A 14,367-nucleotide genomic window follows, 5' to 3' on the forward strand; every position below is an offset into this window, starting at 1 on the left:
GCCTCTTCTCTGCAGGGAACGCCATCGCCACCTCCCCCCAAAAAGAGCTTTTACATTCTGCTACGTTTATCTGACGTCTGGAGTTATTGTTTACTTTGTAGCTTCACCTTCAACATCATGTAAAAGTATGAAATGTTACTGATATAATTGTACAATCATCTTTTCTTTTCCTTCTTCTGTCCAATATTAACCCTCCTGGTTTTTATTTTTTCTCGTCCTTTCATTCTTTCTTCTTCTTGCATATAAATATCAATTAATTCGTCTTTTTCCTTCCTAATTTCTCCCCTCTTTTTTTTTTTCTATAAAGACTCCGATGCCACACAGTTACAACACCAGGGTAGCAATTTTCACCATCGTCGCAACATTTTTTTCTGTGGATAAAAGACAAATCTTTGTCTCTTGTTTGTACATATGAAGTGTCTTTCCCTTCGTTCACTTTTTACTTTTCCTTGTTTCGTTCCTTCAACTGATCTGAAACCACGACTGTCTTCCTTTCTGGTTTTCTTCCTTCGTTCCCTCCATTCATTCCCCATTTTCCTTTCTTTCCATTCTTCCCTTGTTCTTGATTTTATTTTCCTTCATTCTTTCCTTTTACTCTCCCTTTTTTTTCTTTTTTCCATCATTTCCTTCCTCATTTCTTCTTCCTTTATTTCCTTCCTTCCTTCCTTTCCTTCCTAAACTGATCTGAAACCATGACTCTCTTTCTTTCTAGTATCCTCCTTTCTCTTCTTACTTCTCGGTACTTTCCATTTCTTCTTCCCCTTTGTTTTGTCTCCTTGTTACAACTGATCTCATTCTATATTCTTTGCTTATTTTCTTGTTTACTTCCATTTCTTCCTCACATTGCTCCCTTCTTCATTCCTTCTTTCCTTTTGGCTTTAACTGATCTGAAACCATAAACATCTCCCCAGAACTCTGAGATAAATGGTTTTCACCAAAACTGAACTAATCTTCTACACAATAATGAGTATTTTTACATTTTACTGATACTAATTGTTTACTTTACCTGAAGTTGAACAGTGTCTGCAGGACTTGTGAAAGTAAAAGAGTATTTTTCCACTGTAGTGTTATAATGATAATTTCACTTCCTCCGTATCTGCTCTCAGCTGACTGATGTCTCGCCGGTCGGGGCTCTGCAATGATTTTTCAAAAGGTGGACAGTTTCTGCCTTTCACACACGGGTGTATGTATAACTTGTGTGTGTGTGTGTGTGCAATTAGAGAGTGAGAAAGTGAGCGAGTACAGCATGTCAGTAGACTCTTGACAAAGTTGCCGTTGGCAGCGCAGCTCCTCATCATCTCCACATCGGGATAAAATGAACCCATGAGACTGCTGCCCCCGAGTCCCTCAGAAGACTTAATTTAACAGAGTTAAAATCAATTTCTCTGCTGGGTCAAATTAACTATCTCTTCGTATGAAGAAGCACCAACTACTTGACAGCTCGTCCAGATCCTGACTGTGTCCGTCTGTCTGTCTGTCGGCTGGCAAATCGCTTCTCATTTCTCGTCCAATCTCCGATTCTAACTTGGAGAGCGGGCCGTCCGCATGGCGAGCTTCGATCTGCCAAGAAAGTGAGCGGCTGGCGACGCCGCTCGTGCTGCTCTCCGTGTCTCAGCATGCTTTAGTTTACAGCAATTGCTCTTATTTGCTGAGACACACAGCAAAAGATGACATGAGGTGGAATAAAGGCGTTTCACTTTGGAGAAACACTGATGTAAGATAGGAGTGTCGATTTCAACCGAGGTTCAACAGTGAGGTCGGGATTTTTCCTGCTACACTCGAGTTGTTTTCAGAACATTAGTGCATCAGTTTATATAAAAATATTTTGAATGATGGCTTCTTAAACAAGCAACTAGTTTGATGCATTTTGCTTCCTTCTAATCTGACAAACATGATGAATTCTTTCACAACAGCCACAACTCATGAATTGAAGGCAGTGGTCTCGTTATTGCAGACTCACTGTCCTCATACTTTTGGCCATGTAGTGCATGATGATCTGTAGTCTCTTATCTACCGTGCTTCTCTTTATCAGGATGAACTAAAGGTGCTGTCAGACACTGCAACAAGTCCTCCAGATACTAAATACGATGTCTGGAACAACACATAGAAGAGTTTTCTGATCTGACAGCAGGACGATGTCATTGGTTTGCTGTCTGAAGATGTTTTCTTTTATCTTTTCCTCAAACCTACAAGTAACAGTTTTTTTGACCACTTGTTTTTTAGCAGAAACAGTGAACACAACACTGACATATCATCACCGTTGAACTTGTTAGCAAACAGTTGCTTATTTCCACATCCTGCAGTTAAGGAGCAACATTATCATTCATGTGGAGTCGTGTTTCTGTGAATGTAAGTCCAATATTCACTCTCTTTTATCTCTGTTTTTGCTCTCTACCGACTCCTGAGGGAAATATCTGGCTCTTTAGCTGCTAAATGCTCCATTATGTTCACCAGCTAGTCTACAGCTAACTGTGTCTGTTTTCCTGTTTGGTGCTGAGCAGGTAGTGTACAGTGGCTTTTTAGAGATTTTTCTCTGAAAACAGCTGCATACTGTGGTCCAAAACGATGCTATGAGAGTGCTGAGAGTGAACCAGAGCACTAAAGTTGCAGCCGCACAGATAAACAATGAGCTGAAACTCACTATAAAGCTCTGTAAAGCCGAGAGGAGCTGCAGAGTTACTGATAATTCTCTGTAGGTTCATCACTACGAGCCACGACCAACACATTACACACTGACATTTTATACATGGTCAATATGAAAAAATATTGATTATAGCCACTTTCAGTGGCTGTTTATGCAAATGTGCGCTAGGTTACCTTCACCTCCTCCAAGTTTTTCAATGGAAATTTTTACCCAACAACACTCATATCTATCACATTACATGTAAAATATGAGTCTTCCGGTATGAATTTAAATGTTAAAATATCCCTCTGTAGTGCAGAAAATGTGCAAAATCCCCACAAATGGAAATACTTGAGTAAAGTATAAGAACCTTTAACTGGACTGAAGCACAGAACTGCAGTAAAACTGCAGTAAAAGTACTCCCTCTGCTCCTCCAAGCTCCCAGCAGCCTCTGAGCTTTGTGTGTCGGCCGCGACGCAGCGATGCGAGATAACTCTCCGTGTCACAGGATGCCTTTTAATAATGGGCCAGATGATAAATTGCTTTAATCAGAGGAGCGGGCTTTTCCTGTAACTTATGATACAGGAAGCTTGTGAAGAGAATTGTTACGCCAAGCCTCATTGAGCGTCTTAATGTGAATCTTTACGTGTCCACAATTAGATTAAGGCTGTGACAGGGCGGCTGCCCGGCTGGCAGCGGGCGAGACTCTCTGATGGCTTCTTCTTCTTCTTCTTTTTCTTCTTCTTCTTCTTCTTCAGAGCGATGGATAGAGGCAGCGGAGAGCAAAATGGAGGAGAGGTGTGTGAGTGTGCAGGGGAGGGGGGGGGCAGGAATCAGTGCACGGATCAATGGAAGTCATTATATGGTGCTTACCGTTTGGCCAGGTCACGGTGTGATGGATGGGTTGTGGCAGGTAATGGTCCTGTGCAGCCTCCGCCTGAGCAAACGGAGATGATGAACTCAGATGTGTTCACTTGTCAACAACTTGTCCCGACTTCATCTGGTTCAGTGGCCGCCAGTGGAGCCTGAAGGCCGCCTCATGTGGAGAACGCACACGACTGTAACCAAAACGGCTCCGTGCTTTTGGGGTCACTCACAAGTTTGAGATGAAATTTGAAACACTTAAATCTGCTACAGATATTCTGTGTGTTTTTTGGTAGCCTTGCTTTTGGGACCTTGAAATTTTAATGACCCCATGACCCTAAAGCACCACCCGCAGGACAAACAAATTAGCATCCCCTGAGGATGAACCTTGATGTCTCTGTTAAATGAAGAGTTTGGTCATGTTAGTTTGTTTAGAAACGACTGTGTTTAAAAAAGACTAATAACAGCCATCATGTTTTCAATCTCCAGAGAGTAGTTCTGCGTAGGGATGCATGATATTGGATTTTTTTGCCGATATCCGATATGCAGAAGAACTTAGGAAGACTGGAGTTCAGGATCTCAGCATTAAAACTTTAATGAACCTGCCAGGTGGGAGGAGCAGTAGAGTTTTCTTTGAGTTTATTAGACAGACAGGATTAATGTGTAGGATTTAATCACTGGTCCACAGTCCGGAGCAGAAGGTGGCGATAATGCACCTAATACGCTGGCTGCCAACCGCCGGTTGTTAGCTGGATGTTAGCTGGGAGGCTAGCTGGCTGTGCTAATGCTCCAGTAGCCTCTCAGCTAACGTTAGCCCCGGCTCTCCACGTGGATCCAACCGGAGCACCGAGCCCCGGTTTGTTATTCAGGTTAAAGTGGGAAGAAGCAGCAGGCCTGACGGGCAGCTGAGTGAAGTGGAGCCTGCGGAGGGAACACCGGGACCGTCAGTGAGAAACAGTCAGGCGGCGGAGGGGAAGGAGACATATCGACCTCTCATAATTGGCAGAATTCACCGATACCAATATTTAATTTTAGAGCTTTTATCGGCGATACCAATGACGCGCCAATCATATCGTGCATCCCTAGTTCTGTGTAAGGCGGACATCATTGTACATCATAAAGAACTTTAGTATAAAGTCAAGAAGTTGCGATATGTAGCACAACAAGCTACCAAAGCACTATAAATGGAGCCACATTCCCGCACATGCTCAGTGGTGTCTGCCTTACACAGAACTACTCTCCGGACACTGAAAACATGGTTTTTGAACAACAACGGAGGTCCACGGCACAGAGGAATAAGATATTTCAGACTCTGGATACACACACAATGCTCAAGTAGAATCAGTTTATTGTTGGTTTGGCTCTGCACATGATATTTGTTGAGAACAAAGAAAATATAGAAAATCGAAACACTTGTTCTTTAACTGTCTTACTGCAGGTATGTTAGTAATTCCAGTACACAATCACTTCACTCAGTGTAGTTCAGGTTAGTGCATGATTATACTGTTTTGTTACTGTTATTGCTTTTCTAATTTGTGGAGGCTCAGAATGAGGCTCATCAACACGGTTCTTTGCTCTCTGGAACAACGACGCTCTCCTCTATCCATTCATATAAAGATATATCAAACCTGAGCACATACAGGCAAAAACACATTTTCAAATTGCATCTTTTTTCTCATAAAAATGGTCCTCAAACATGGACTGTGTAGTAGCGCTGACATGCCAAATGATGACATTTCTAAGTGACCTAGCACATCCTGAAACTAACAACTGACATGTAGTGACAAAGCCTGTATAAAAGAGGTGAAAACCAAGAAAAAATACAGGTTGAAAAGGGTTGTGACACCTCGGTACTAGCCGCACACACCGGGGCAGGACATGGATTTGACCAAAAGAAAAAAGAAAAATCCAATCTACAACTGGTACACAAAACCATTTCTGCCCACTCAGAAAGGTTAGAAAACTAGAAATGAGATGCAGAGAAAGCAGCAGCGGTGCAGATGCAGGTCAAACATGAATCATTCCTTACAGAGCCGCTGTGTTCGTCCGTCAGCTTCAGTTGAGGAGGAAAATCGTTAAATAAAGCTTCTTTTTTAGCTCAAGGGGAGGATCCTCCACTCATTGTGTGTGCATATGACAATGAATCAAACCATACATGAACCTGAACAGCTCATGTACTGCAGTTTCTGTCTGAGAGCAGAGAATAAATACACTTCTGGTTTCAGACTAGTCTGCCGTCTGCCTGCTTTTTATCCTCTAAGACGGCAGTTTATTGTGTCCAGATAAAAGACGGAGCGCGTTATGAAACAGCTCGGCTCGGTCCGTGGCGATGCTCCTGCCACACCGCCTCCCCTGCGGACTGAAGGAGTGACACACAGCGGGGATGGAGAGGCCATTTTGTCTTTTTGGAAAGGCACTTTAGCTGCAGCCGCTCTGATTGCTTTTATCATTATACGCCACTACAGTCTGGCCATTTGTTCTGACCTTGGGAAATGGTTTTAAAGGTCTCACTGCACGCGTGCATGTGTATGTGTGTGTGTGTGTGTGTGTGTGTGTGTATGTGTGTGTGTGTTAGAGAAATTGCCTGGATTGAGATGTTCCATGAAAATATGTAGTGAACAGCCTCTGTAGGCCAGGCGGGGGTGGATAAGGGGAAAGCTATTTGAGGGACGGGGGCACAATCCAATTTGTTTGTTCACACTCCAGCAGAGCCAGATCAGAACAATTGATACATTAGGACTGGTTTTAGAGAGCAAATATGGCAGCCAGAGAGTGAGAGAGGAGGACTAATATTGCAGAGAAGTGCTCCAAGAGTAAATTTACCTCACGGGCCATTGCACTGGGTGCAATATGAAACTATGATAAAAAAGAAATTGCTTTATTCTCCGAGTTATCAATATAATTCTGTCTCTGTGGCTCGCCTCGTCTCATTTTTGCGTCAGGAATCTTTTGTTGCCATGAATTTTCTGTTGCACAAAAAAAAAATAAAAAAATAAAAAATATGGCACTTGTGAAGGTTCATTCAACATTCAGAGATAAATGCGCTCCGGGAGAGCGATGCCTCTCTCAATTTGAAAAGCCCCGCCGTGCTGTAACATCCAAATCCTTCAGACCTGAACATGTCATCTGCGCCTGCAGTGACAAAGGAAATAAATTAGGAAAATACAATGTCCTTAAATGACAATGGTGTGTTGGGAGGGAAAAGAAGAAAAAAAAAAAAAAAAAAAAAGTCAGAGCCATCTTATCTGTGAAGACGATACAGTCCAGTTTGGCTCTGCACAGAGAAAAGGGACAGCTGTTATTTCCTATTCAGCAGCAGGATCCCCGGCCTGATAATGTCTAATAACGCGCCATAAATTAAATCTACCGCATCAGTGCGCTCACGGCGGCGTCCGCTCAGATAAATGAGGTTCAATGTCTCAAAACGAGATTTTGGCAAACCATTATAACCAGCCTGTAGTAATTTTTTTTTTCTTTTTTGCTTTTTCATTTATTCATTTAATAGGATTATTCATGAGACGCTGATGACAGCGTGAGGAGGGGTGGGGGGGGGGGAGGGGCGGGGGGGGTGGGGGTACAGGTCTTCATACTGGAGTGAGACTGGCTGCTGCTGCACAAATAAAAACAGAAGTGAGGAATTGTGGTATAATTTAACATTTACATGGATCATGTTGTTTGTACATTCATTTTCATGAAGTATGTGCTTTGAAATGCTCTGTGAAAACACAGTTTAAGAGCATCTGGCTTCTTTAAAGTGATGCATTTCCTTCAAATGTAAGATGTGTATTTAACATAAATATACACACTGCTTACATCAGGCCAGTACTCACCTCTACAGACTGCCAGCACATTACATTTCTGTCCAGCTGAGTACTATAGTCAGTACTGCTATTTTCTAAATAATAGTGCTCATGCTATAGTGAGAAAGGAGGGAAACATGTGCAGCTGCAGTTCAGTTGAAAAGTGGCTGGAAAAGAACATTCATTTCAAATGTCTCACATCCAGATTTGATGCAGATCAGATTTAACCCACTTTCTGTTTACACTTAAGTTACACACATGCATCTTCAATATCTTCATCACAAAACTGACAGCATCTGTTATTTGCATCCCAGGCTACATGCAAATCAGATCAAGCACCACTTCAGTCTAGAGAGTGATGATGATGCAGCTGAAGCTCTTTGGTAATGGCTTAAAAACTCTAAAACAGTAGTGCACTTAGCAGCTTAGTTACTACCACAATCACTGTTGAGTTATCTACATGTAGCTAACAGCTATTTAAGCTAAGACAAACACATGAAAGATTTGCATGGATACGCTACGAGTGAGACAAAGGTTTTGCTTCATTCATGATACTCTCTGACCCGTACAGATCAATCAGTTGAACTGATCAGGGGTCACTGCTCGTTATCTCTTCTATATGGCCATATGTGTTGAAATATATTCTCTTTGTATGTGTTGGAAATAATAACAGCTAATTTCAGTGTCAGACAGATTTGTAGAGGCTGTGAGTGGCTTCCATAGATTACTTACTGAAGTTGTTACACTGAGGGCCCCGTTTTAATGATCTAAGTGCATTTAGGGTGTGTCCAAATCCACTTCTGCTAGTTTAATGGTAGAAAAAAATGGTCGCAGCGCCAGGCGCATGGTTCAAAAGGGTTGTTCTTAGTCTCTTAATTAATCATGAGTGTGTTTTGGGCGTAACATGCAATAAACCAATCAGAGTGTCATCCCCCATTCCCTTTAAAACCTTGGCGGATTGCTATTATAACAGTGTATTTGCCAAGTAGTAAGAAGGAACACTTGTCTGCAGAGGAAACGGATCTGAAAGCGCACGATCCATTATGAGCACACTGGCCCCCTGCTGCTCCTGGACCCTCCCTCCCTCAAGTAACAGGGTTTTAATTGCTGAAAGTATGTAAACCTGATCACTGTAATCTCAAAATTGTTAGAGAATATTAGTTAAATGTTGTTCACAAATTAAATCATTAATTTTAATCATGTAAAGAATCATCGTACACAGTTGTCAGGACTTGATGAGCTCTCCAAGGTGCTGATCCTGCTGCTGGCTGCAGCTAGAAGATGTCCAGAGTTCTTTCCTTCTGTAGTTTAATCATTGTTTTCACCTCATTGTGTGTGACAAGGAGAGTGTAAGCATGTTGTGCACCCGCCTATGTAGCCGCATATTACTGTCTTATATTGTGCCCTTAAAATAACAGTGAAACATCGCGCCATTGACTTCAGACCAGGTTTTTGTTGGTCAATCGTACAATCGTTTTCCACTGCCTCAAGATAACAATGCGCCAACAATGTGCCTGACCACACCTCACTTTAAGACCAACACGCCCATGGTCGCTCTGATGGGTGCAAGTGCATTTGCTATTCAAACAATGTGGCTGCTGGACAGGAAAATGACACCTGCATTGGCCTTAAACTAGCGAAGACACTTGCGTTGCGCTTTGTGCCGCTTTGCGTCGGGTGTAAAATAGGGTCCTGAGAGTAAAGATAACGTATTTTGAACGGACAGATTTATACTTTTTCAAAGTGTAGCTAGAATAAAAATTGAAATCAGGTTTAAATCTGTGTCGAATGTCTCTTGCTTGCATTCACAATTGACTTTTTTTTCAATAATTATCTGATCCAACTCAGATGCATGAAGCATAAATGTCTTTTTTTCTCATGTTTCTAAAAATGTCTATAAAATAGTGATTTCTGAAGCACAGAGACTTTCTAACCATTAACTATTAGCCATATTTAGCAGTATCACCAATAGATTTGTCATTATTTATAGTGACACATACAGGTAAAAGTAATTTAGAGTAGCCAAATCATAAAATATCACAAATGACTCCTGACATGCAGCAGCAGAGGCATGAATCATAGTTAATATCACTGGGATTTGTTTGCTGCTGCTGCTGCTTACAGCATTTCGAAAATGTTGCATAAAGGTAAATAACACATGACTTTATATTTGAGTGATAATGTTAAGTGACATTGCAAGAAAAAAAAAAAAAAAACTCAGCTGCACAGCACTCAACAGACCTCTGAGCTTCTGGTTAAAGCATGACATCACTTCTATAAATGTGCAGGCTGTACAGGCAGATTAATTAATATTAGTATTTTAATCATTCTTTATGCATGATTCTTGGTCTCAGATGCTGCATGTGCATGTTCTTTAGGTTTAAAGAAATGTCTTTCATTCAAATTCAAGCACTGGGTAGATACATACACTGTAGATATTTTTTAAATTCCTTTCTTCACTTCTTTTTTTTCCTCCTAAACTTTTATAAATCTGATACTACAGTCATCTCATCTGCACTAACTGTGCTGTGTCAGACCTCTCTGACATCCAAAGTCAAACCAGTGCAAGAGCCTTTTTCTTTTTCTCTCTTTGCTTTTTTTTTTTTTTTTTTCACACTCAAAATGAAAAGCCACTTAATCCATCTTCCCCCTGCATAGGGTCTCTTTTCCAGGCAGCATAGATGGTAAAGTACATAAGTCTACTGCAACAAGTCAGCCATATACAGAAAAACCATCTGTCTTCATCATTCTCTGGGCACAATTGATCTGCGGCACTCTGGAAAGTATTTATTATGAAAAGTCTCATTTTTTAAGCGGCCCGTTTAAAGTAGCAGCGGCCATAAATCACCCCTGAATCGGAGCAAATCAGAGTGCTCTCCCACTGGAATCCATTATTCCTATTATATCAGCTCTAAGTGGACATAACAGCTTAATCCTATATCGATCTGAGCGTGTGCGTTGGTCATCCCATCCAATCCTGCCCTGATATCTTAGATGCTGCGTGACGAGCCTCGCATCTGCTCTCACTTTAAATAATCACAGAGGAGAGTCTGCGTGCTAGCTCGGCTAACTCTTTCCTCATTAGAAAGCAATAAATAATGCGTGTGTGCGTGTGTGTGTGTGTGTGTGTGTGTGTGTGAGGTCTAATCCTGGCTAATAGAACTTCAGCGAGCTGGCAGCCTTGGTAATTAAGTGAGCAGCAGTCTGTTCTGATGGCTCTCATACACACAGGCATAAATTATTGAAGTGCCGTTAAAATAAATAATGAAGTCGATTGCAGCATTTTGGATGTGAGCGGGAGGTTAAATTATGCATGAGCTCAATATTTGTAAGTGTAATAGGAAGTAAGTGTGGTGGTTTTTAAAAACCGCCAGGAAGAAAATCCCCCCACCCACCGCTATTAGCCACATTTAATTTAAGTGGAAAAAAAAAAAAAAAAAACTCCCCGAGTCAAAGTCGACAGCAGATATCAGAGTAAATATACAAGAAAATGATGCTGCAGCTGTCTCCACGGTTACGTTTACACCACAGGTTTTGATGCCCCAGTCAGGTTTTTGGATGGTATCTGACAGTAGGAGATCTGGAGGAGGGGTGGAGCTGGGACTGGCCTCGGGGGCTCCGGAGCTGCAGGGTCAGCCTGTGAGTGAGTAGCTATGGGAGGGGTCTGTAGTCTGTAGTTTGGGGGGGTGAGGGGGGGGGGGTCACTAGCACACAGTGTTGCCAATTAAAAGGCTGGAAAAGGTGCCTGCACCTGCATGAGGGTGTTATTCTGAGTTGTTTTTTGTGTTTTATTTCATACTTGTTTGAACAGTAACAAGTCTGCCAATCATCCAATCAGCCGGAGTGAGCTCCAATCTGCATTTATCTGCAGAGAAATACAGTTTATTCCCTACTTTAGTGACTCCTCATCACCTGTGAAAGTAAATGATTGTGATTAAATAAGAAACACTTTGAGTTTTATTTGGAAAGGTGCTATAAAAAATTAAGGATCTGACCAGATATTCAAAGCCAAAGTTTAGTACTAGACAGTTTTTGATATTCGTGGTGTAAACATATTTCAGTTACCAAAAGTATTGAGGTTTAATACCTGATCCAGAACTAAATGTACCAAAATGAAACTGATATCTGCTCATAGCAAAGAAGGAACATTCAAATCTCAGTCGCATTTCACTAAAATCACGTTGGAATTAAGATTTTTAGGGGAAACTGCCGACAAAAATTCACAATGCAGACTGTGAGTCTGCTTTAGGATGTATGACATGGATGCACACACACACACACACACACACACACACACACACACACACACACAGAGTTCCTGTCAGTAATGGCCTCCCTTCTCCGTCTCATCTATAAATAGGCTGAAGCAGAGCGTGAAATGAAAAGCAAGGGAACAGCATGAAATGGGACTAAAGTTGGGAAAATGGACATATTTATCCTTTTGTTTTTGAAGAAGGCTGGGGAAATAATGGTACAATTTTTACATAAAGCCATGCAATCTTCACAAACACTGCAGATATTATGCTTATTTTTACGACCTTGCCTTTGTTTTATTCTGTATAATAATGGATCATTGTCAGCGTCTGTTGTAGGGACGGAGGTCTCATGTTGTTTCAGTCTGATATGCAAATGAGAACAATGTCTGGGAAAATAACAGGAATTATATGTTAAAACAAACAAACTGCAGGAATATTTTTACTCACTGGCCTGCAGCAAATCTAATGCATTTGCATTAACGTATTTTTTTTTTTATTTCTTGTATATTCTGATTAGTATTTTGGCCAGAAGTCATCTGTGTCCACATACTTAAAATTTCTGTCTCGGTCTTAGATACTATGAGAAAAAACAGAAAATATATATATTTTTGCACTAAAATCATTTCATAAAGCAGTAGAGACACCATGTTTTATTGTATTTAGAGCCCAACCATGATATTTGAGAGTTTAGAAAATAGTTCTTTGAAACAAATCATAAAATAAATAAATTCAACCAAGAGGAGAAAAACACAATTGCCAGTGGCTCAAGCTATAAGTTTAAAGTGACAGATGCCATCTAGTAGCAAGTGGTCATTTTATCCCAAACCGTGATCTTTCCTTAAACCTAACCGAGTGGTTTTTGTGCTTAAACCTAACCAGACCTTTACCACAGCGCTGTCGCATCATAAAACATCATTACAGACATTATCTTTTAACAGTGACGTGTAACTCTTTTGAAAAGCCCAGACAAATGACCTAATTGATCTAATTTGGATTCTTGACCTGTCCAATTTACCAATGAACTTGATCATTTTGTAGAGAGTTGGCTTTTTTCTTCTGGGTTTACAAATTGGCAGTTATTTAAAGACACTTTGACATGACTGAGATGAACTCTGCAGCTTCAAGAGTGTGTTCATACATCTCGACAGCTTTATACTTTATGTTGATGCTATGAGGATGACCCTTAGTGATTTTTCTGACCTCCTTCTCCATCGAGCCAAAATTTACACGTCCAACATCTATTTGGAAACCAGACCTTAACCACTTAAGGTCTGTTGTCGCATCATAAAACATCATTACAGACATTATCTTTTAACAGTGACGTGTAACGGTTTTGAAAAGCACAGACAAATGACGTTGACCTGCCGATTACTGCCGACAGGGGGCGCCACATCAGAAAACGCTCCTATGTGTCATCCTGGAGTCACATGGTCGAACTGCATATTTGGTCGTTTAATTTGGGGAACTTGAACAAGACGTCTTACAGTTGAAATATATTCCCTTCACTACTCTGTCTCAAAACACATCTTTTCATTCGTTGACAGTATACACAGATACTGATATATCAGCTGATATAGTGTTTTTCAAAAGAATAATTCTATTTGTCACAACTTCCGTCCCCATTTTCATATTTTGTCCATCATTTCTATCAGTAATAACATCCTATTCATAAAGTTGGTCACTGAGATCTGGAAACACGGTGACATCACTAAAAAAAAAGTCTGACGGGTCAAGAAACAGAAGCAGTCAGACTATCAGAAAGGCTGGAAACAAACCTCCAGGTTAGTCAGTCTTATTAAATCAAAGCCATGTGGGATTATTAACAACAGTTCAGATGTGCTCACTTTCACCTTGGTCTCCAAATAAAGTGCTTTAGATAGTCTGGAAAGCTCATGGCTTTGATCTAATTTGGATTCTTGACCCGTCCAATTTACCAATGAACTTGATCATTTGATAGAAAGGTGGTTTTTTTCTTCTGGGTTTACAAATTGGCAGTTATTTAAAGACACTTTGACATGACTGAGATGAACTCTGCAGCTTCAAGAGTGTGTTCATACATCTTGACAGCTTTATACTTTATGTTGATGCTATGAGGATGACCCTTACTGATTTTTCTGACCTCCTCCTCCATCGAGCCAAAATTTACACATGTCCAACATCTATTTGGAAAACTAACAACCCCCCTATACTGCAACTCTGCCAGTTATGTCTTGAGGAAAAGGTCGTTCTCATATAGGGGTCAGGGTGGATGGTAGACATAAAATAGTGCAGGTTTTGACACCAGGGACTGAGGTTTTCATCCTCAGACCTGTTTGTGGTTTTAGGCAACACCATCACTTTATTTAAAGATTCCACTCCAACATGTGTTCTTCTTCTTCTTGTTCCTACAGACAGATGTTTAAGCTTCACTTAGCTGCTCACAGAAAGCTGTTTTTACATTCGTCAATGAGGGTGAAGGAGTAGATGCCATTTAAAGGATTTAACAGGAATATTGTACTTTTTTTGTGGAAAAACCATATTAGACACACATTGTTCCAAGCAGAGTATTTATATATGTCTTAATACATTTGGTCTTTGAGGAAAGATTGTGCAGATATGTTCAGTATCAATATCTTGCAACCTGCCAGATACGTTAATTAACAATATTTCTGCATTATTTTTGACAAATCCGGGTGGCATTATGTTGCTTACAAAATGTCATTGCTGTTGCATATTAGTAGAATATAAATGTAATTTCTAGGAGACAATTTAAAATAATTAATGACATGCATATTATGTTACTAAAAACATTTATTTTATTTACATACATTCATTGCTACTCTGA

Source organism: Thunnus maccoyii, chromosome 8 (genome assembly GCF_910596095.1).
Source record: "Thunnus maccoyii chromosome 8, fThuMac1.1, whole genome shotgun sequence".
Lineage (NCBI taxonomy): Eukaryota > Metazoa > Chordata > Actinopteri > Scombriformes > Scombridae > Thunnus > Thunnus maccoyii.